At 39.3% G+C, this 23,397-nt stretch overlaps 1 protein-coding gene across 1 annotated transcript in view; it reads right to left on the reverse strand.

The window, feature by feature from the left end:
• Positions 1–23,397, reverse strand: part of LOC124159281 (protein-tyrosine sulfotransferase) — a 463,126-nt gene that overhangs the window by 222,734 nt on the left and 216,995 nt on the right. The window contains exon 3 of the mRNA XM_046534986.1: positions 11,887–12,051. The gene's annotated coding sequence lies outside the window, so the exon portion shown is untranslated. The remainder of the gene's footprint in view (positions 1–11,886; positions 12,052–23,397) is intronic.

Consider the following 23,397-nt stretch of genomic DNA (forward strand, 5'->3'; position numbering starts at 1 on the left):
GGGTTTCATTATGCAATGCTGTGATTCAGAAATCAGTGCCAGCTGCTTCGATGCAAAATGGTGTTAGTTGGACTCACTTTACTACGATTCGCAAAAAAGTTGGAACTAGTTGGAATTGTGCTGAGGGCTATCAGTAGGTGCTGCTACCTGGCGGTCTCAAGTGGAACTGTCTTACGCCATTGTGTTTCCAATTAGATTAGACTATTTTTGAGTCGGTTGCCATAGATATCCCGAAGTCAACAAAAATTGACTCGACAATATGTTTCTCAGCCCTCCTAATAAATATAGACTTATCATAAAAGAATAGCGCGGTTAATGAAAACAGAATTACTTCCAGTATATTTTTTATATTTTTCGAATGTATTGTCTCAAACAGTTTTTTTCGCACGATTATTAATTTTCAATACGTGCGCCCTTAGTCGCTTGACAAGAGAAACACCCGGCGTCGACATTAGCATATTCCTAACGAAATGCTCCGAGGGGACCAACGGTTAACGTAACATACGACGCAAAGATCGTTTCACTTAAAGTGCCCTCCTCACGCACTCAGGCAGGGATCGGGCAGCCTCTGAAAACCCAGACACCCTATCCCTATTATCCTCCAATGAATAGCTGAAACCGCACTATTCTTTTATGATAACTCTATATGTAAAATCCTAGACCATTTGTACACAAATTCACGGGGATTCCCATGAAAGATGCGGGGACCTCATCGTGGATATTTTTCAAAATGTACATGATGCACACCAATTGACGAGTGATTTGCAAACAAGCCGCTTTTATCTTCCTAATTTTATATTTCGCCTAGTAACAGCTATTTGAAAAAAAAAAAAAAAAAAAAGCTGTTCTGAGAAGCAAGGGAAAAATAGGTATTTACAAGTACGTTTCCGGAGTCTCACATTTGAATGCATAAAAGCCTCCGCTCATGAAGGCGTTCTCTGTTCTCGAACTCTGTTCACAACAACTTGAGCTATTATGACCCAAACAATGGATGATGTATTCTCTCAATCACAGCACTAACCGCGAATCAATCGAGGAATCAATCTGAGGATTTACGATTTTTTTCCTCGATAGGCCGAATTATCTTCCTTTCCACTTTTTTATTCCAAGAGTATTTACAGTTTTTCTCGAATAATGGCTACGCTTACTGGATTTACGTAGTTACAAATTGTTGAGAACAAGCAGAACTTATTTTTAAGCACTAGCATGTTTAATTACTCCAAGTTCATTAGAAATAAGTAGTTATGAACAGGGTTTTCCGAAGTCAACATTGAGGAGAATTGGTGATGGTTTTCCGGGTTTACACCGCGTTGATACATGTTTTGCGGACGACAGTTTCGGGCGCGTTCCAGCTCCCGTCTTCGGGTCCAAAACCATCACCAATCAACTAACCGCGGAAGCCTCCCTAATAATTGAGGAGAATTGTTCTTCGGGTCATATTTAGTCTATTTTCTTTTTTTTATAATTCATTCTTCACTCGTGGGATAGCTCAAAACAGATCGCTTGGGGTAATAAAACTTCATCCATTGATTCAGTTAGGAGGATTCCCATCACAGCAAAAGAGTAGAGCAGGCAAGTGACATGCACGCATGGTTTCCCTCTATCACGCAACCACCCGCATCCTTCACGAACACGCCACCAGGTTTCATTAATTGTGAGGGTGGGAGCGGAATACTCAAAAAATTTCAATGCGGGACCGACATAGACCTCACATGCAAATTTAGCAACCAAATTGTAACTAATTGTAATATATAATTAATTTAGCAATTAAATTGTAATTCAAACTCAACTAAAAATGCTGTAAAATGTTGAAATTTTTTTAAACATATACACGCCGTCAATTTCAAGACGGTGAAATATATTTTGAATAAAAAAATACGAAAGGAAATAAAAAAAAGATAAAAATTTGTTTTTCCGAAGGAAGTATAAAATGCACTAATTAGTAAAAAAATAAGCTTTTTATTATTCGGAGAATAAAGCGAGAGTGCTGATTCGGTCAATTAGACATGAGTGAACAGACTGATAAGTGAGTTTGATTTTGGCACCCACGCTTTATTATCCGAGGGATGAAAAGCTTGTTTTTTTTACTTTTAGTGCATTTTATACTTTTTTGGAAAGCTTGTTTTTTAAATCTTTTTATATTGTTTAAACTATCCACTACTTTGCGGTGAATCATGATATCAATGATTGTTACTTGCTTACTATTCGGCTTGAATCTGTAAATATTGTATCCTAAAACAAACGTGTTTAGTATTATTTTTTTAATATTTGATTTTGATGTAAAAATTTAAAATTTGAAAACAAAAATTCAATGAACTGGGCTTGAACTCGTTGACTCCGACAGCATTAGTGTCAAAATTTCTAGAAGAAACGAACGGCATCTAATCAGAAAATTATAAACTATTTTCCGTATGGAAATTTACTCAGGATATAATATTTAAAATGCCTGATAATTGAATATTTGATTATCATCAGAAACAAGCAATTATGCAGAATTTCAAGCCGTTACGATAATGGAAAGCGGGTTCAAAATCAATTACAATATTCCATCGATGAAACACAAACAGACAGAAGAAGCAAGTTAAGAAAACACGCGTACAAAGATTTTTAATATATATAAATTCAATTGGTCGAGTGTTAAGTTGTGTATCCGATTGAAGCATCTGATTTTCCGCGTATTTTATCAATTTTAAGGGCACTTGAATGTGACCTCGTGATGGTTCTTCGTCGGCTATTCGTGGCTATTTTCGACAACACGAACTTATACCTGCAGGTACTGAATACTTATGCATGACGGAGGGGTGACTGCAGAAACTGCACTTATTTACACCGGGTCCAAAATCGGGTCAGGGCGCACAGTTCCGCAGGCTGAAACACCTAAATCACCATGGAATCAGTCCACAACCAAGGAAAAGCGAACGACAGGCAGGTATATTTTCCGCCACCCACATCGGCTAGATAACATTCACGAACACGCTTCGGAGTTTTCATCACTTGTGAGGGCATGAGTGGTTCGTGAAAAGTTCACAATTGCATAAACACCTCGGGTAGAAGACAGCTAAAAAAAAAACCGAAACGACATATAATGCGACATATAATACGACAGAACCCTGCAATACAAACGACATATAATAAGCAATATACCGAGAAAATTAAAGCCGACTCTAGCGGAAAAAAAACTAACAAAAAAATATTATTCGCTTTCACCTGGACTCTAACCACAATGCCTCGACTAGCGCATTCAAAGGCTCCAGGGTTCTGGTTTGAAGTCCACGACTAAGCGAATACTACGTCCTTCGCGAAATTTTCCGACTTCCGAACCGCTGGCGGGTGACTCTGAAATGGTTTGTCGCTGGCATTTCCTCATAGTAATATGAGCAAAAGGAATCATCTGAAGATGCACACGGGACCACGATTATAATAGCAACAAATTCCGAGCTTCCGAGGTGGGTCTAACTGACTGACTATGACGATGATAACGTTTGTTTCCACGTAGTTTATTTAAAAGGTAATTTTATTTACTTTAATTGAGAGGTGACGAGAGAAAGAGAGACGAGATTTCATTGTCTCTGAATTTTGATGAAGTCTCTTCATGATTTCAATAGCTTACTTTTTCCATCTCACACAGCAATGCCGAAGTTGGGGTTTCAATTTTGACCCCAGCTTTTTGGTTACTAAGAAGTAACCTCGAGCGCCGTAGTATTTACTCAGAGTGCTATTCACGGTTGCTTACAAATGACGAGTCTGAAAATCTGAGGCGCAGTGCGGTCTATAAAACCCTTGTCATTCCGAAACCAACCACGACCTAGGACAGGCAAGGGACACGCACGATTATTATCCCCCCCAACTCGAGATACCACCCGCATCGTTAGATAACCTTCAACGAACGGGCCGCCAGGTTTCATTAATTGGGAGAGCGGATCGCTCAAAAAGTCGCAATGCGGGGTCGAATACCGTAGGAAGATTAGCAGGAGCTACCAGCACATTCCGCCCAATTTGCAGGCACCCGGCCCCGCAATAAAGAAACCGGCCACAAGGCGAGCGTTAAAGGGTCCGGCAGCAGTCCGCTCGGTGGTCGGCGTGTGGGTGGGTCCCACGGGGGGGAATTGGAGAGCAAGGGGTGGGGGCGGGGGGTGCAAGAGGGACCGAGCCGGCTGCCAAAGACCACCGCCGCCGCCTCCTCCGCCTGGTTAAGAGCGGGAGCGGGTTAAAAACCGCAGGAATTAATCTGAAATTCCCGAGCACGCGCTCCAAATAAAGCCATATGCGCCTGCAAAGTGCGGGCGGCGGCACAAAAGGAGCAACGGAAAAGGGATGAGGCAGGAATCCGATACGGAGGGAAATAACTGAAGATTCGATGCATGCGGAATAGTGAGGTCCTTGCGCCCAAAGTTGAATTTCAGGCAAATAGGAATTTCGAGCCAGACCACAAAGCACTTCCCAAGGTGCGTTTGTGCAATATTGTTGAGGACAAGAAGGTTGTTCCATTTGCGAAAGGCAGTGCCAGTGATATCGCAAGCAGAAAACATGAATTATTTATGAAAATAAATTCACTTAACGACTGCCCTAGAGAAAAAATTCAACTTTGCGTAAAATAATTCGGTATTCTGCAATTACTTCCGATGCAAATTATTCAAGGTAAATATTACAATAAAATTTAAAATGGTTTCTTGGATAGTACACTTTTCCTTATACCACTACTTTTTTACATAAAGCGACCCGGGTTTCGATGAGTAAGCATCATCATCCGGCGTAAATTATTATGTATCCAAGAAATCTTATAACAGAATACCACGCAGTTAAGAACGACTTGGTGAACATTTAAAAACAAAAAATCATTACTAAATGACCAATGTGACTTGCCTTAATTACATTGATACCAAAATTCCGAAGTATGTAGTATTTCAAATCCATATTACATTTTTTGCAGCATATTCATATTAATTATAATGTTTGCAATCATAGTATAAATCAACATTTTCCTCTACTTAGACCAGTATCGCCATTGAAACCTATTTAAATATTTTGACACTAAAATGCAATTTCCAGAAAATATAGCGAGTGTCATAATATCTTACTGTCAATCGATGAAGTACAAATAGAGGAGGATCCCTCGGAAATTTCATAGAACTGATACTAGGGTGGTATCTCCTTAATTTATATAATTTATGGACCACAATAGGAAATTCCCGAAAGAAGGGAGCACAAAAAGGAATTCCGTAAACCGGGACAACTTTGCCACATTTTTTTTCTTTTTCAACCACATTCTTGTAAGTTCATGTACGGAAATTATTTAAAACCATTTTAAGCCATTATTCTTGGTCTCTACTTTCAAAATTTGTGAAAAAATTACATCTTTAGTAAAAGTTTATACGTTAAAAAAATTGAAAATATAGTTGGCAAAGATTCTCTGGACCTGGGACAACTTTGCCAGCGGAGTTATATCCAGCGGAAACCTCAATAAAACAACGGAAAAAATAATTTTTATTTAGAAAACTCTTAAGTATAGAATGATTCACCAATATAATTAAAACATTGAACGTGGAATTCTATGGTCATTCCCCTAATTTTTCTTCTTTTTAGAAGTCCCTCCAACATGATTTTGTGTGGAGGTGCTTGGAAGTGACCAGGTGTGATTTGTCCATGGTTTCTCCTGGGGCCACATTAATTTTCCGTCTTCTTCTCTATGGCGAGCTTTTGTTTGGATTGTGATGACAGGCTTGAAGACAATTCAAAAATGAATCACTTACTCTTGTAGGAGTGTCATTACGATCAGTGTTCTATGCATCCGGAATTCAAGACTAAACTTCTTCGGGATTGAGTGGCACGATGCCACATTTCTCGAACCCTGATATGATGTTTGAGTTCATTTTACTTTCTTCATCCAAAGCACTGAGAATTTTTGCCAAAAGTGTTGGAAATACACTCTTTACGATAGTTTTGTAACTATTAAAGTTCCACAATTTATGGCCTGTCAGTATGGCTCTCCATTTGTTTTTTTACTAGGAGTGAAGACTGAAAAATCAAAGGGTGTGACATAAATGAGTGGACGATGGCGTAAGTACACAAAACGAATCGTTCGTCAATCAATGACATTAAAAGGCATTCCCCAGTCAGCACAAACAAGCACATGTTCGAGTATCTCTTCTTCCTTATCCTTGTTCAATGCCGTATGGCACCCTGGATTCTTTGAATGGCGACACTTCACCTAACTTTCAATTGTTCTATGTGGAATATTATACTTTTGGGCTGCTTTTCCACTGCTCAATTCATTATTAATCATTGCAGAGACAGAAAGTTGCAGCGTAGTGTCATCATAATTTCGATACCTTCGGCCTCCCAACTTGGTATTAAAGCGTCTTGGCATTTGAAAGGCCTATAAAACGAATATGAAAAACGTACCCTAAGGAAAAAGTGTACTAGAAGTGGAGAAATAACAATATTGTCGGTTGGCAAAGTTGTCCCATTTCCACCAAGCTTCCCTGGTGCAACATTGCCAAGTTAAATTATTAAACCTAAATACAACAAATATTTTACCATTTAAAGCGATTCTGAAAGTAAATTATATGCTCTATTGAACGATACCAGAAGTTTTAACTTACGTTTGAGTAAATGGGAAGGGCGAGACACTTAAATAGACAACCAAAATATTCAGTTTGGCCCGACAAAAAAAAAACACTAATAAATACCTGCAAACAACTTGTAAGAATACAACTGTGTGGAAAGGCTATCATTCAATATCTTGTCTGTGTCTTGTGTGTGTAGGGAACTTCGTAAGGCACCGAACATAATGTTTTTCAAAACCTGGCAAAGTTGCCCCACTTGGCACAGTTGTCCCGGTTTACGGTTTTACCGAAGATAACTCTTTTAACTTTCTTACCGGTAGCAACGCAGATCAAAGAAAGAGTCGCAGGAACACTAATCAACCTTGTCACCCATCGACTCCCAGAGCAATCATCCCAGCAAGAAAACCGGACAGGCCTCGCGCCACACGAGCAAGCCGACGAAGCCTTTCTTTTACGACATTACACACAATCAGTATAAAGTATGGGACAATACTAACCACTGGTCCCCAGGGTATATTTTTAATCATGAAAAAATTTAATATCCGCTCAGATAGATAACTCAAAATTATTCCACAAAGATGGCTTACGCAGCGAATAAATAATTTCGGTGGCGGTGGGGAGGAGTCCCCGTCTACCATACCGAAGGTCGCGGGTTCGACTACCGCCTGGATAGGAAGCCCCTATCCAGGACTTGGATGAATGTAATCGTCTATCGTTAACTATTGTTGAAACTCTTGATGTAAAGGCCTCATTATGTTGTTTTCAGGAGTAATTGAGATAAATAAATACATAAATAAATATACGAAAAACATGGCGACGTGAAATTTGAGCGATCGTGATCCTAATCATTTGTGAATTGGAATCAAGAGGCAAAAAAATAATGAACTATTCCAACGAAGATAAGTTTGACGTAACTAAGCGCAAAAAGTATTCCAAATGGACCATATTCATAATATTACGACACCCGAAACGCCACGCGTCGCATGACGACGCTAGGCGTGGTTAGCGCGTCAGTTCAACAGTTCCTCGAAGTCAACCTCTTTGCTCACGCTCGACTGAACCACAGACGAAGAAGAGAAGCAGGATGTAAAAAAAAAGAGAAGACAAAGAAAGGAGAGGGAATGAAGTCCTGAGATGTGGGAGACAGAGAGAGAGAGAGAGGGATTGAAAGGGAAGAGGGCAAGGTTGAGAGATGAGAGCGAAATGACGGATAAGGGGCTGCAAGAAGGGAAACGGATGAGATTAATGGAAACACCGCGGGTGGGAGAGATGTTGTCGAGGAGCGCAGGACGTTCAGGGGGGGAGGGGGTGCGAGGAGAGGGGGGATGGAGGGGTTGGAAGTGAGGATGGATGGATGACTACACCCACTCCCCTCTTCCATTCTCTGAACTCGTTAGGAAATCGTCGTCAAGCCCCTCGATAGCGAAAATCCCTGCATGAGACCAATCTCGACCTCTGAACACGACGCCGTTCAGTTCAAAGTTCCCAATTCAACGACGCAAAAATTTTCCATTTCCGAAACCAAATAGAGCGGTATGAACATGAATACATTCCAAAAGGCCTGTTTACACGATGCATTAACACGTACGAGTTGACGTCAGTTTGCATGAATAATTTTTGTGGACCGGAACGGTAAAAGAATGAATGCATGAACCAAATTAGATCAGGCTCTATTTTCTGCACATGCATTCGCACAAGTTGGGTGGTTACAAGGTGCATTTTTGTGTTCATTCATGCGTTCATTCATTTAGGAATTACCTCGTACGGGTTACTGTACCGTGTAAAGAGGCCTTAAGGCAACAAATTTTCGGTAGTTTCCTAATCTAACATCGATGCCTAAAGGATTGCACTTTTATTTTTTTATCGGATGCAAATTCAACGTAGGATGGCGCATTACTATTGAACTTCTACATTATTTTATATTTGATATACTCATTATTCCAACGGCTAGTACACCCAGTACTTAGGTGAGGAAATGGTCAATCTTCGTAATACAGCTGTCAAATACACGGAAGGTAATCTATCAAGGAGATGAAGGCCCGCGACCTAAGGAACAAAAAACCTATTTTCATTGTTTCGATCAACTAGAACTATACAAATACACTAAAAAATTCAATTAGCTGTAGCATTATTCACTATTCCAACCATTCATCAGGATGTAGACCTCTTATTTCCGAGAAACCTATGCCCGTGGCATTCTAATGCTGACACTAAATTTGAAGCCCTTCCTCAAATTCATAAATAACTATATCGATTGACTACCTTCAGCTATCTCGCATGAGGCATATATCCCACGCTTTTGGTTACCCAACGATACCAACCAATCAGAGAGCGTAAAGAGAAGGCGCCAACCTCAGCCCGTTTAAACCTTCCAAGACGTGTGGGGCAAAACACGGAGGCCATTAATTTTAGGGACATCTATCATAAACAGCTGCCTCCTTTGGTGAGACGCATAAGATATTGGCAGCGCACCCCAACCTTCGAAAAAAAAATATTACATAAGAATGCACCTCGGGAGCTAATGTTCTCCACAACGATGGCAGTTTGTCAGACTGCCAGGCGAGGGTGACACGTCGAAGATAAAATAGGTGGGTAAACACCGAGAGCAAACAACGTCTTTTGTGCGACGGATACTCATGCACATAAATATCATACCCATTCATCCAGAACGAGAGGAGAACGACCCTTGTGCAACTGATCCATTATCTTACGGCATGGTTACATTTAATTTCGCGTGCGAACTGAAAAAAAAGGATTGAAAAATAAAAAGTGAGCTTCAAATAACGACCGAAATGCACGAACCATTACATTCTCGATCATTGAAAAGAATAACAAGCAAGGTCAGCAAATGTCGTGACAAATAATGGATTAATGTTACAGAAATACGAGGAAAAATTGAAATGAATAAAAGAGAAGGAAAAAAATTAACCTACAGAGAGCTTTAACGATTAACCGATGTAGCTATCAAAAAAATATTAAATACTGTGGCTTTAAGGTTTTATTACGATAGCTATCGAGTAGCAAACGAAATTTCCAGGATCCATTTTATGATCGGAATCAGAGTGAGCAAGTACCGATGAAAATCTCACCGAGATCGAAACGATACGTAAGAAGACAATGTGTAATATAAATACTTTGCATAATTTTATGTATTAGATCATACAAAGCTAAATTCCGAATTTACGAAATAAAAACAACTTGGAAATGGTGGCAACTGAAGGGGTATGGAGCTGGGGTGAGGGGGAGAGTAGTATTGGTAGGTCGTTTTCCTAATTAACTTGTCATGCCTAAGAGAATTTTTTAAAAGTCCATTGAATAATACATGAATACACATGTGGATTCAAAGATAGAATTAGGTACGCATTAAATTTAGAGCCCATTGAAAATAAAAAAAAACTAATTTACAGAAAAAAATGTTTGCAAAAAGCAAAATACTAAAATAAATGCCTTAAAAGATAAATCGGCCAGCTTAATCGGCCACACGCTTCACGAGAATAGGTCGAAATATGAGCCTTCACCACAAAATATCCAAGCAGTCTGTCATACATTTATCCTTATTCGTGAGAAATACGACCTAAAATTTCTCTCAATCCAAAATTCTAGCTAAAGGGAAACTTTACGGGAGAAGAGAAGAATGAATGGAAATCATGGCGTTAAATATTCCAAAATGTCTAAGCTACTACGGTATCTATATTCCAATTGACAAGGGAATATGAACTTCAAAGTCAGGAAGAGAAGAGGCATATATCACAACCCAAAATGCAGTCTTTACATTCATAATGCTTCATATTGTATGAAGGCAATGTACCTGATTGAATTACAAAGCAATGTTTGATGTTTAAAAATCACCACTTCGCATAACAGCGACATAACTAAAGCAGAACCAACGGCTTACTTTGAAGTTAAGCGAAAACTAAAGAGGAATTCATAGCAGAGGCTTTGTATAGATCAATTTCGAAAACGCTGGAAGTATCAGCACAAAATAAACTCGGGATATATTTTGAGGGCTAGGTATAATATTATCAACAGGAAATCAAGTAAAACAGATTTTGAGGGGATTGCTCGATGAAATGAACATTGCCAGAGCGAAAAAAGAAACCTGCAGTAATTTTCAAATCATTATTTATTACCGACATCGATATACCACAAATGATACCAGTCTTTACTTCGTACGGGTTACTAACGATAATGAAAAAAAGCCAGCTACTACTAATTTATTTTATCGAATGGCAATTATGACGCCGTAGATCAGCTAAATTGGATGCACAACTCAATCAAAAATTAAATATCAAAATTAAATAAATAAAGGCAAAACTGTACTGAATTTTCATTAAGCACATAACCGGCTTAATTTACACGAAAACAATAAAATTATTACCAAAATAATGGCATGGATTTTGTCCAAACATACTTATACCGATAAAACACATTAAAAATATGGTAAAAGAATTTCTTCGATAAAACGTCATCTATTACATGCAATAACGAAATATTGCATCATTCTGATTAGTCACAAGCTCAACTTAGTAGAAGTTCATTAAATCGATAATGAATTGAAGAACTTTGTTGAATTCCACCAATTCATTTAAAAATATGATGAATCATAAAAAAATGAATGATAACAAATAATATAATCAATACTACTAATAATTGATACAATGAACGAATAATAATAAATAATATAATGCAAATAATTACAATATATTACATTTAAATATTAATTGGTGGGATACAACGAAGTTTTTCATTTCATTAACAACTGCATAATCCAATAAATCTGGAAATTAAATTTAGAGCCTATTGAAATTTAAAAAAAAAATAATTTACAGAAAAAAATGTTTGCGCATTCAAAGCAACAGACTAAAATAAATGCCTTAAAATCTTAATCGGCCACACGCTTCACGAGAACAGGTCGAAACGTGAGCCTTCACCACAAAATATACAAGCGGTCTGTCATACATTTATCCTTATTCGTGAGAAATACGGCCTAAAATTTCTCTCAATCCAAAAACCTAGCTCAAGGGAAACTTTACCGGAGAAGAGAAGAATGAATGGAAATAATATAATGAAATTTGCATATTTGCATGATTTGCACTTGTTTGCATAATATACGTAGACCTAAACTCCAGGAAATATTTAAACATGAAATAATGAAAGGGAAATCCCCTCGTGATGTCGATGAAAACTAATCCCCGTATTTTTAGTCGAGTGGTCCGCTTCAAAAGGCGCTAAGGAGTGCAGGAGAAGACCACCTGCCTTCGCCAAACGAGCGAGAGAGAAGGATGTGACGAAATCGATGATGAAGCCCCTTCTTACTCACCTCTTGCTCGGTCCGTAGACGGCGGCGGCGTCGGCGGCGGAAATGACACGGCGGCACTGGCGAGAGAGAGAGCTCCACAGCTATTAGGGCCTCCGGAGGATCCGCCACCGCCCGCGACGCGCCGACCTCTCGAAAGCCGTCGTAATTATTCACGCCCGTCTCAACCTGCAAAGCATCAAGGGAGGCCATAATTGAGACCAGGGGCTGTGACATTTCACCTGAGAGACATATTTTTTCTTCCTTCAACAGGAAGGATTAAGCCAAGAGGGATCGGATCGGTTCGGAAGGGTTCCCATTCCTAGAGGATGAGGGTTCAACAGCGGATTTTTTTTAACCAAAGAAGTCGGTTTTTTTAACCAAAGAAGTCGCGTTTTTTATTACTCTCTATCACGCTTAATCAAGTCTGTTGGTAAGTTGCAGAGATGGGTATAGCACCAAAAACCACCAAACTTTACCGTTACTCTGTTTTTATAGTATTTACAAGTGCTAATTAAGAGCAAATGTAAAAAAAAACCAGTCCGAGGAAATTAATTTCTTTTGCTAATTTTCTTACTCCTCAGTATGCGAGGATTTATCGCACGTTTTTTGTTTTACTGTGTTTTCGTATTTTTGCTCTTGGAAAACACATGAATGATTTCAGTGGTATAATAGACATAACATCTTTTTAAGTGTACAAAGCAATAAAATAATTTACAATACTCTAACAGCCAGGAAATTTAAAACACGAATATTATAATACCACATTCTGATATTAAACGCCTCGGGGGAACATATTCACTATCACGCCTCATACACCCATGCATGGTCGGTAAAACCCTGAATGAAAAAATGACTATGAACGTAAGCAGGAATAGTGCAGATAGACCATAGTACACACGGGAATTGAAATCATAAGCCAACTGTACCAATCCTTGATTTGAACATATCGATGGCTAAGTTCCAACAACACGTATCTCAAAAATAGTAACTTTTCAGGAGAGCAAAAAAACGTTTAATTTTTTTTACTTGTACACTGAAATCAAAAACCAAAAGTTCATAAAAATGAAAAAATAAGCATTCATTTGCAAAAAAAAAGAGTTGTTTTTTGCTTGTATATTATTTTTTTATGTTATTACACTTTGTTTAAGATACATGTCTCAAACCGGCCGATTTGAGATACGTGTTGTTAGAACTTAGCCATCGATATTGAAACGCTCGCCAACTTCGATTTAACTTACAAGGAAATGAGATTTAGAATAACTAGGACTACTGTTCAACGAGGTTATCGCAGTGCCCAATACGAATAATATAATACCACAGAATGAAATAAAACTCCTTAGGGCCACATATATTGTGGTCCTTCTTATTCTATTGTGGCCCTTGGCCCAATATTATGGTAGTATAATTTGTTAGTATGCGTGACGTATTTTGTACAGTGTGGTGAGCATGTTCTAATTGCATGCTGCATGCTGGTGATTGATCACCCCCTACCACACACCCTAGAGGTGGCTCGCAGGGTATTATGTAGATGTAGACATTAAATCCAAATATTGGGCAATAAGATATCTTCGTTGATAACTAGATAAGTTGTTCCACGACATCTCTCCATAAGAAGTTGTCTTCACTAGGGCTATCTAATCATTCAAAATACATTAGGTTAGTCCACCACGAAAAAATCCACCGATGCCGCAATAGTCAGCTAATACTTCAAAGAAATGTTTTCATTACAATGATCGGAGACTACTGCTCGCGGTGATCAACGAAACAACGGGTCGCCACCGAAACCAGAGGATAACACAGAATAAGCCGACTTAGTTAGAGCTGAAATCCCGAAAAAGCGGCGCCTTTACCACTCCCAGCATCCACACCGCTGCACTCACGCCAACGATGCGGAATGAAACTTGAGCACATTTCATTAAATTAATATCACATTAATTATCTCCGCCCGACCTTTCATGAAAAGCATTTCCCCTTCCCCACCCCACACAACACCGCTCTCGGCATTAACAACAAAGGCTGTTTCCCCCGGTGAGTAATTCGTAAATTCATCACGTAACCTTTCCCTGATTAAAATATGGAGCGAGTCACACAAAAGTATTGACCATTTCCACCATAATTTTTCGCCCGGGATGTTTTCAGGGTGCATTGAGGTCCAGTGACCCCGGTCAGGGGAACTGGACGGGGTTGGCAGGATGAAATAAAAGGGGTTCAGCCTGGTGGAGAGAGCTCGAGGGTATTCAACCCAGTTGGGGCAAAGCGTTGGGGTGCCATTCAGTTTGAAAGGTATCCCACCGATTAACCCATTTTCGACCCGAAAAATTGAAACTAGTAAATGTGAAGATATTAAATACGTTAGTCTTGTCGTCGTATTTAGGAATCCTATAAAATAATAAGCTGATACATCAGCTAGTTTTATCAGAATGACCCCTGGTCATACAGCTACACTGGATGGGCACGAAGTCAAAACATAATGTTGCTCTGTTTCTGAAAAATACCTTGATAGAAAGGGTGAACATTCAGGGTAAGCATATTTTTGCATGTAGTTAAGTTAAAGTAATCTATACAATGCCATTTCCTGTTTACCTTTAAATTACTAGCCTGGAATTTACAAACAGTACACTTGGACTTCCATTGGATTGCCAATTGCCGTGCAAATTGGATTTCCAATTCGCACCTGTCATTCCGTAAGTGGACTTGTTTCGACCGACTTCGAAAATAATTTAATAAGTGGGTTAAGTTATCGCATGCTTCTATAACGTAATTTTGACAAAGCAACAGCAAAAAGGTGTGAGGGTTTTCTTCAAGAGCCTCACCATCGAATCACACTGGTATGTCCTCCCAGTGAAAGAGAACTTTTCTCTTTGAAAGACATTGCTCTCCCTACCATTCTATGAAATCTACCGTCTTCTATTTCCCCTCCTTATTCCCCCTATATATGGAACAGGTAAATAAGGATATGAAAGAGAAGAAATACCTAGGTGTGAAAACATTAGCTGATAGGAGAATTGAATGGAGAGCTGAATTAAACCAATCTTACGATTGAAAAAATATCTGATGCTTTCCCAGCTTTTGCTGCTAGTGATGGCTTAAGCCCTCCTCAGGGCATAAAGATTCAGCTATAAGCTATTCAGCCCTGAATATGGAGTACGTCTTGTACTAGGAAACGGCGGCAGCCATGGAGGAGATCGCTCGGTGGAGCACCCGAACAACCTTCACAAACAATCCTAGAATTGTGGAACAGTGATGTTGAAAGCTAACCTTACCTTCTTTCTTCAATAATATATGGTTTAAGAAGAGGGATTAAGGCTTTCCTGTTGAATATTCCAATCCAATCGTGTTCGGATCTGCATGTTGGAGGCCACGTATTTTTGACAAAGCAACAGCAAAAAGGTGCGAGGGTTTTCTTCAAGAGCCTCACCATCGAATCACACCGGTAAGTCCTTAGATACTTCGTTGGGAGAGTTTATCCTCACGGCTGTAATGCCGATGTCTGTAGTGGTCTGGTATATTTACGGTACCCATATAATACACGTCTTCAGTTACCTAAGTGGGCCCTGATTGGTCCTCCCTTTTCCAGGGTATCAGAGGATGTTGCGAATGTCTCCCAACGAAACGTCGCATATATTATGCAGACCCAAACTCGGTTTGAGGTCCGAGAAAAATTCACGCGAATTGTTAAAGGAGTAACTTAGCGGAAAGTATTAACATATATGACTAAAAATTTACTAATAATATTCTATACCGCAATACCTCTATTTCCGGCCCAAGTTTCGACTGCACGGCAATCATTTTCAAGGTACATTTATCCACCACTCTCTCTTCCCCATATTTTAACCCAGACAGTTGGCAAATGAATCCTTAAACTGATAAAATTGCAATCATAACGTTGATAGGAAATAGTAGTTTCAAAATTCTGGAACACACGAAGTTAGTATTTCATGACTTCCGGTCCTATGACATGATTTTCATCATTCCCTTTCCGCTTTGAGTTCGCTCCATCCAAACCATATATTTCCATATTTCCTCCAGACGCGAAGTACGAAAAACAAAAACCAGATGGGCTCCGTTCATTTCCGTTCACTCATTCGGAACGTGCAAAGATCCCAAAATAACCTAACTGTAACCGTCTTACTCGGCAACTGAATCAGACTAATATATGGGGTGCAACTAAAAAATAATTATTAACACTACATTTGCTCTATATCACTACAAAAATTCGCATACAATATAGTAAAATATGTAATCATTTATTTACAAAGCCACAGAGCGGATATTCTACTTAGTGATGATTCCTGAATAAAGAGGCAATCATATTTTGATTATCCATGAAATTTACCAAGCTAATAACAGAAAATTGATCGACCGATAAGCAAGCCTCAATTCCGAAATCTGATTCTCTCCTCTTACGAAATTTTTCACATGGAAATTGTAATAAGATACGCATTAGCAAATGGAGTCTCAAATAAAGCACCACGTCATCTCTTTCTGAATCAAATTTACTTTCTAAAGTGCCTTCCGTCGATCAAATTACACACTTGGGTTGTTTTCTTTCTCTCGCTTATTCCTTCAAAACCCCCACTCTTCATCGCGGTGTGACAAGCCGAAAATTATTCACCTCAAGAATTTACCTTGACGTGAAAGGTTCATCGTGTTAATTTTTACGGCTGAATTTCCACCAATTCCAAACAGCGTTCCGCAGGGCGGAAAATTTCATAACAGCAAACAGAGAACCCAGCCGACGCGACGCTTCAGTATTTATCCCAAGATATTTATTTCCCGCCCGATGAACGGATGTACGCAAAAACTATTCCAAGTTCACTACTAACCACCTTCGAAATATATTTTTCAATAAATAACAAGAGAAAATCGATAGGGGACTGGCCCACACTGTGTACGATAATGCTGTTATGAAATGAAGCAGGAGAATCATAAACGGAGAATAAAACGGACATTAAAAGTTAACCAAAATAAATAATTTATAAAAAAAGTTAAAATAAAAACGTCCAGAAACAAAATGAGTCAATAAAAAATATGTCACCTAGATTTAAAAATTATGTCATCCAAGAAACTTCATAAGTACTCCAAACCATTTAATAACTTCATACTTCAGCATCTATGGATTTCGAACCAACAATTTCCGAAAGGGAAAGCCAAAAAGTAAAACTTTCTAACATTGAATTGTTGAACATTATTAGCAGAGAAGTTCCATTTAAACCATTAAACGAGGAATAAATAAAAATAATAACATTAGCAGGCCCCGCAATACATATTTTTTCAGAAGGCATAACTGTGCTTAATTAGATATAACTAGATAGGAGCATTACTGTATTCGATAATACTTACTAATTCTAATTGGCCGGACCCCGTGAAAAAAAAATTGAAAAAGACCGCCTAAGAACTTAATATAACGTCTCGAATTCTCTGGCGTAGTGATATGGGACATTAAGGAAGGCTGGTGAGCACAGGCTGCGAGGGTGTAAGACTTGGAGAACAATGGAAAAAGTGACGTCAGTAGGAAGAAACACAAATAAGGAGAAGCACAAAATGGATGGTGGTTAAAGTAAACTTTTGGGAGGCTTATGGAAAAAAAACAGAAGAGGATGCTCAAGTAGATGCTGACGTGCACGGGTTGTATTCAGCATTAAGAATTCTTGGTAGGCGATGACGGGGGAAAAGAAATAAAACGGCTCTATGAATTGCATGAGAAGTGGGACGCATGCTAAAGAATCGAGTGAGAAGACAATAGTTGGCATCCAAAAGAGAAGTGTACAGTCCCATTTGCACGAAAATCTAGCTTAGCCGGATTACTTTCAATACACAATTATTTCACATTCTTATTGCATAGTAAGGAAATGACACCATCACAGCGTAAGTGACAATGATCTAGCGGTTGATTCAAGTAACATCAAGGTAGTCTACTACTAGTAGATATATTTCAAAGTCAACTTCATATAAACAATTGCATGAATGATGTAGTAGTAGTATAGTAGTATAATTTGTTAGCATACGGGACGTTTTTTGGACGGTGTGGTGTGCTTGTGGGAATCCAATTGCATGCTGGTGATTGATCACCCCCTGCCAAACACCCTAGAGGTGGCTCGCAGGGTATTATGTAGATTTAGATGTAGTGGCATGAATACCATGTAGTGGCTATGAAGAGGGAAATAACATTTAAATTTGTTGTACAGATTCAATCCCAGCAGAGACAGGGTTCAGTTTAAGGGGAAACTTGTAAGTGGAACACACGAGGAATTCCCAGGGCATAAGGACCATAGCACCAACTTAGAGCCCAACCACCACAAAGGGGAAAGGGATGGCTGGCTTCCCATTCCGTGTGCCAGGGTTTGAATTCCGGCAGGCACAAAGATTTATCGATGGAATCCCGAGCGCTTCTTGAGTGCAATGCGGAGGATCTGCGACACTCAGTGGTTTGTCTGCCGGAGACCGCCTTGGCGATTTGACGGAGGCGACCGAAGCGATGGCCGAGGTCATTTGCGCCACTGCCTGGGTCGGTCGTCAAGCGAAGGATTGCTGGGGAAGGGTCGCTTCATGCCTAACATAAATGTGGTGACTCGCAAGGGTGCCATGAAAACCAATCAAGTTCCTCGATAGCTATGCAATTCACAGGACCATGGTATTAAATTTCAACTTTCCGTAAGTAATGCCTGAAAGTGACCTCTCTGACAGATAAGATCATTCAACGTTAAAAGGAAAAAAAATATGAAATATATTTAGCAGATTAGACAATCAAATTGTTTTAAAATAAATCATTTTCACCTCTTTCATCCAACTGTAGCGCTTTTTTCATTCAATTGTCTATTTTGACTTCATTTACAGCTTAAATTTTCTAGTGACCAATAAGGTAGCGCGGTGAGGTAAATAAATTATTTTTGCCACGAACTTTGCAAACCTCACGTTACACAGTTTTCTTGGAATTCGTCATGCGCGTTCTCATTTTCTTAAATCACATTCAACAGCTGATTTCAATTTCATTGAGAATAGGTATCCATCATCATCATGGCTATTCGAAATTTATCATAGCAATCAACATCTAAAATTCCACGCCTACTCAAGTAAACACATCACGGGAGGGAAGCATAGGTGACCATAACACGCAAAAGTATACTTGGGCACTGGTCACCAACGTTTCGGTCCCGTATGTTACCAAACGAACGCTATATATAGTCAAACTCATACAAACAAAGGCCAATATTTGAGTTTGCCATCGGTTACATGGGGCATCGGTACGTTTCCACATTATGGAAAGCTAAATTTTATATTACCAATTTATGCGTGTTACGGACTTTTCATATCAGGTTGTTTTCTTTTGAGGTTAAAAAAAGGAAAAATATCGCCATTACAAACGATACGGAACACATTAATCATTTACGGCAATCGAGTACAGAACAGTAATTGCAGATGAATAAAACACCAAAACAGATAATATATCAAAGCCGTCGTAATCTGACGAAAGAAAATAGGCGATAACTCGGGTGGAAAATACGAGTTATCTCATTATCTTTCAGCAACAGATGGTGCGTGACGCTTGAGTACACTCTTGATCCGCCCGCGATGTGCTAATAATACCAAGTCGTGAAAATTATTCCCAATATTATCACAAAGGATGTTTTTGCCTGAACCTTAAAAATAATAGTGGTTAAACACGGCTTCAAGGGATACCGTGATCGACTTCATTAGATGTGGATGTCGAAACTTTGGTTCCACAGCTCCATCGAATAAAGCAAAACTAGTTTTTCCATTTGAAGGATGAGTATAATTTTTTGATGCGACATTGGTTGAACTGCATGTATTCATAAAATCTCGTAATAGTCACGAATAAATACCAGGGTGATACAATTTAAATTCTTTTAGGTGAGGAGTTACGAGCCGGGAAATAATTTAGATGATAACATAACTATTGTAATGCTTACATTACTAACTGTTTTCTTAAAAGGATTAATCGCAATGAAAATATTAGCTTCCCACGTGGCCATGCCATTTTGATCATGAACAGTACATGTATGAAATAGTTGCAGGCCATTCCACAAGGTAATGCACGTTAATTTTCTGTAAAACCTCATATCCTTTATCGGTCACTAAACGAACAATATGCCCTAATATCTAAACTTCTCACGCACTTCGAAGTGTTCCCACAATTCCAATAGTTCTCACGTTACCAGCAAAAACAAAGAAAAGGAGGGAGGAATAGAATGAGGGAGAAAGGTGAGAAATAATAAAATATAATTTACCTTCAAAAAGGAATAAGGATACACATTTATATTGAGCGACCTATAATAAATAGAGAAATCAAGAGAATAACTACTAATAGGACATTTCAATGGAAACGATAGTCCGACAGCCATTGTATGGTGGTTTTCAATATTACTTACGATTAGTATTATGTTAGACATGTAAGCAAGAATCCTCAATTAGGTAGGCCAAAGCTAATAAAATTACCAATAAATCGCCACTAAATATACTAAATCATTAATTATTGCAATTCCCATCAGAATAATACCGAGATTTGTTGGGTAAATAATTTACATGCGAAAGGACAGCAAATACCTTGAAACAATTCAGGATACGAATAATCCAAGATAATAAGACCATAAACTTCCATTTACCCTTATCATTTTGGGACTGTGGTAAGCCACGGGATGTAAGTTGTAATGATTAATTTCGTATTCGTACGACGTAATAGATGTACATATATCCTCTACGAGACTAAAATAACCGATCAATATGCTCGAAAGCTTATTACTGGGCAAGATGGTGATTTACACAGTCGATACGAAATTTATTACAGGTATGTATTTTTGTATGCAAAGAATAAGAACGTATGCCATTAAAAAATGTATTTTTCGAGGTTAAGGATATTTTTACCCCAAATGTCATTGACCTATAGATTGATTGAAGCTTTCGCGGACCATTGATTAATAATAAACTTCTTCTTTGGATATTTTACGCATGTTTTTGTATTACTTCCACTGACGTCTCGCCTAGCATACTGGAGGCCTACTTAGAAAGTTACGGTTACGTGATTTTTGTGGTTACGGGGGATACTTCTGCATGAGTTTACATTCTAACATCAAGACCCTCTTTTTTCGCTGAGCATCAGCACCTGTTCTGTGAGTGCTGCTCTGTTCTATCTGCTAGTTGATTGAGTGAGCTAGCGCGATTGTTTGTTTTATTGTGTTTCAGTTTAAATTGTCGTGTGTCAACCCAACTGTCATACTTCTAACTCCCCAAACTCCCCCACTTTTTTGCTAAGCAAGGACTACGGCCTAAGGAACATAATTCTCTTTCAACTCTTATATGGCCGTAGATCGTTCAATTACCTATACCTGGTCTCGGTTCAAATTACCCAGGTATTTTCGGGTTTCAATTGCCGCCCTGACCACACGAGTTTTTAAGTTTTTTTTCTATTTGCTAAAACTTCACTGTTGTCCATGCCGAAATGATAAGCTTCACCAGCATGTTCAGAGACGACGGAGCACTCAAGAGTGTAAGAGCCTGTACAATTTCTCCTATTCGTGTTTTGACGGCTTTTCCGGTGCCGCAATATAAAAATACTACGAGAACACTCAACAAAGTTCATCTTTGATACCGTATAGATCAAAATATTACTGACACACACTCAGTTATAAAACCCAGGTAATTCACTAAATGTCAATATTTTCCTAAATAAAACGCTAAATTCATTGCATCCATTCCTACTACATTAATTTTACCTTAATAAGTCACTTATAAAATATTTCGTGAGACTTAGCATTCAATTTTTGAGCATAGTACCTTCAAACATTCAGACCAAAACGATTTGTTTTTGGTAAATGAAATATCATTTCCCACAGAAATTGAATGAAACATAATTTTCTCAGTCTCATGGGTTCCAATTGTGTGCAGTCTCCCTCATAGAATTCTGGAAATAACTTTCATTCATACTGACCAACGCAAACAGTTGCTTGCTAGCAAATGCAATGTGATTTCCTGCAAGGAATTTTATGCCACATTCTGCACTAAAGGTCTAATTCTGTGCCGAGTCTCAAGGCCTCTCTCTCTCTGAGACTCCAAATGACCGGGACTTAATTGATATCCCAGCCTCTCACGTACTCCGCGGAGACCCCGTGACTCCTCGGATGATTCTGTTCCAAAGAGAAGGTGGGTGGACGGAGGGGAGGCAAGAAAGTGGACCGAAGGTGGGGGGGGTGGGAGGAGAGAAAGATGAGAAAAAAGCAGTTCCGGAGAGGGGTGAGTGAGAGAAAGAAGAAGAGGGAGATACAAGAAACTTTACTTCCGGCCACCCGGGGCGCTGTTCGGCGGGAATTCCACCGGGATAGGGGCGCGTTTGGGGTGGGAGGAGGTTAAGGATAAGACGGCCAGGGGTTAAGAGTTAGTAGGAGGTTAGAGGGGTCTAGCGAGGTGGTGGTGAGTGGGGGGGAGGGGGAGATCGTACCATTTGGACCGCCCCGGGACCCCGTAAGAGCAGAGATCACGTAGGAGAGAACGCTCTCGCTGCGGGGTCGCGGGGAAAAAACAATGATAAATTGACCCACAGTCGGATTTTTTCCTCCTGCATCCGGAGAGAACTTTTTATTTCCTCGGAAGGAGTGCCCGAAAGCTTTGGTGGGGGAGGGGGGAAAGGAGGAGGAGGAGTAGTAGGGGGAAGGGTCGCGAAGGGGCGCTGGACGCTGGGATGTGGGGTAATTGGGCAGAAAAGGGTGCGGAGAGGGGTTGGGTTGAAGGACGCAATGAGAGAGAGACTCAGGTGAAGCGGATGAATTGCGAGGAAAGGCGGAAAAAGGAAGGATTATTAATGGCGAAATTGAGAACGGAGAGGCTAATAACTAACGTAAATATGTAACGTTAGAGAGGGAGAGAGTGGACGATAAGTTGGTCGCGGGACATCGGAGATACATTCCTTTCCTTCCTTCCCAAGACATACCCACCTAATAGTTAGTGACCAATGGGCTAAAATATTTGAATACCCCGCTTTATTTTCTGTTCTTATACTTACCATCTATAGAGTCCTACTACTGCGCTTTGAATTTTCCAAGAAAATTGGAAACTCGTGTAATATATCAAATTGATGGTGAATTTCAATCCATAATGTTTAGGATTTTTGGACATTTTACGACATCAATTTGAGCTGGATATTGCTAATCCGATGTTTTAGCCAATTAGTAACCAACTTTAAGCTAATTGGTAAATAAGCATTATGCTTACAAACTGCGAAGGTGTATAAGACGGACACATCTTGGCTAATCCATTCACCCTGAAGACGATGGCAGACTTAGCCTTCGAAACTTCGGTGCAGAAAAACCCTTGGACCCGGCTGGAAACGCGAGAACTCCTCCTCCAGTTTTACAGGATTTTCCAATTTTCTACGAAATAAATGGGCGCAGTCATAGGACTCTATACATGGTAAATAAGATAAAATGAAGCATGGAGGTCATCAATTAAAGTTCAATCTCCAAAAATAAATTTTAAAATTCGAGAGAAAAAGAATTTTTGAAACTACAAAAAGGGAAATTT

This window comes from Ischnura elegans, chromosome 5 (genome assembly GCF_921293095.1).
Source record: "Ischnura elegans chromosome 5, ioIscEleg1.1, whole genome shotgun sequence".
Classification (NCBI taxonomy): domain Eukaryota; kingdom Metazoa; phylum Arthropoda; class Insecta; order Odonata; family Coenagrionidae; genus Ischnura; species Ischnura elegans.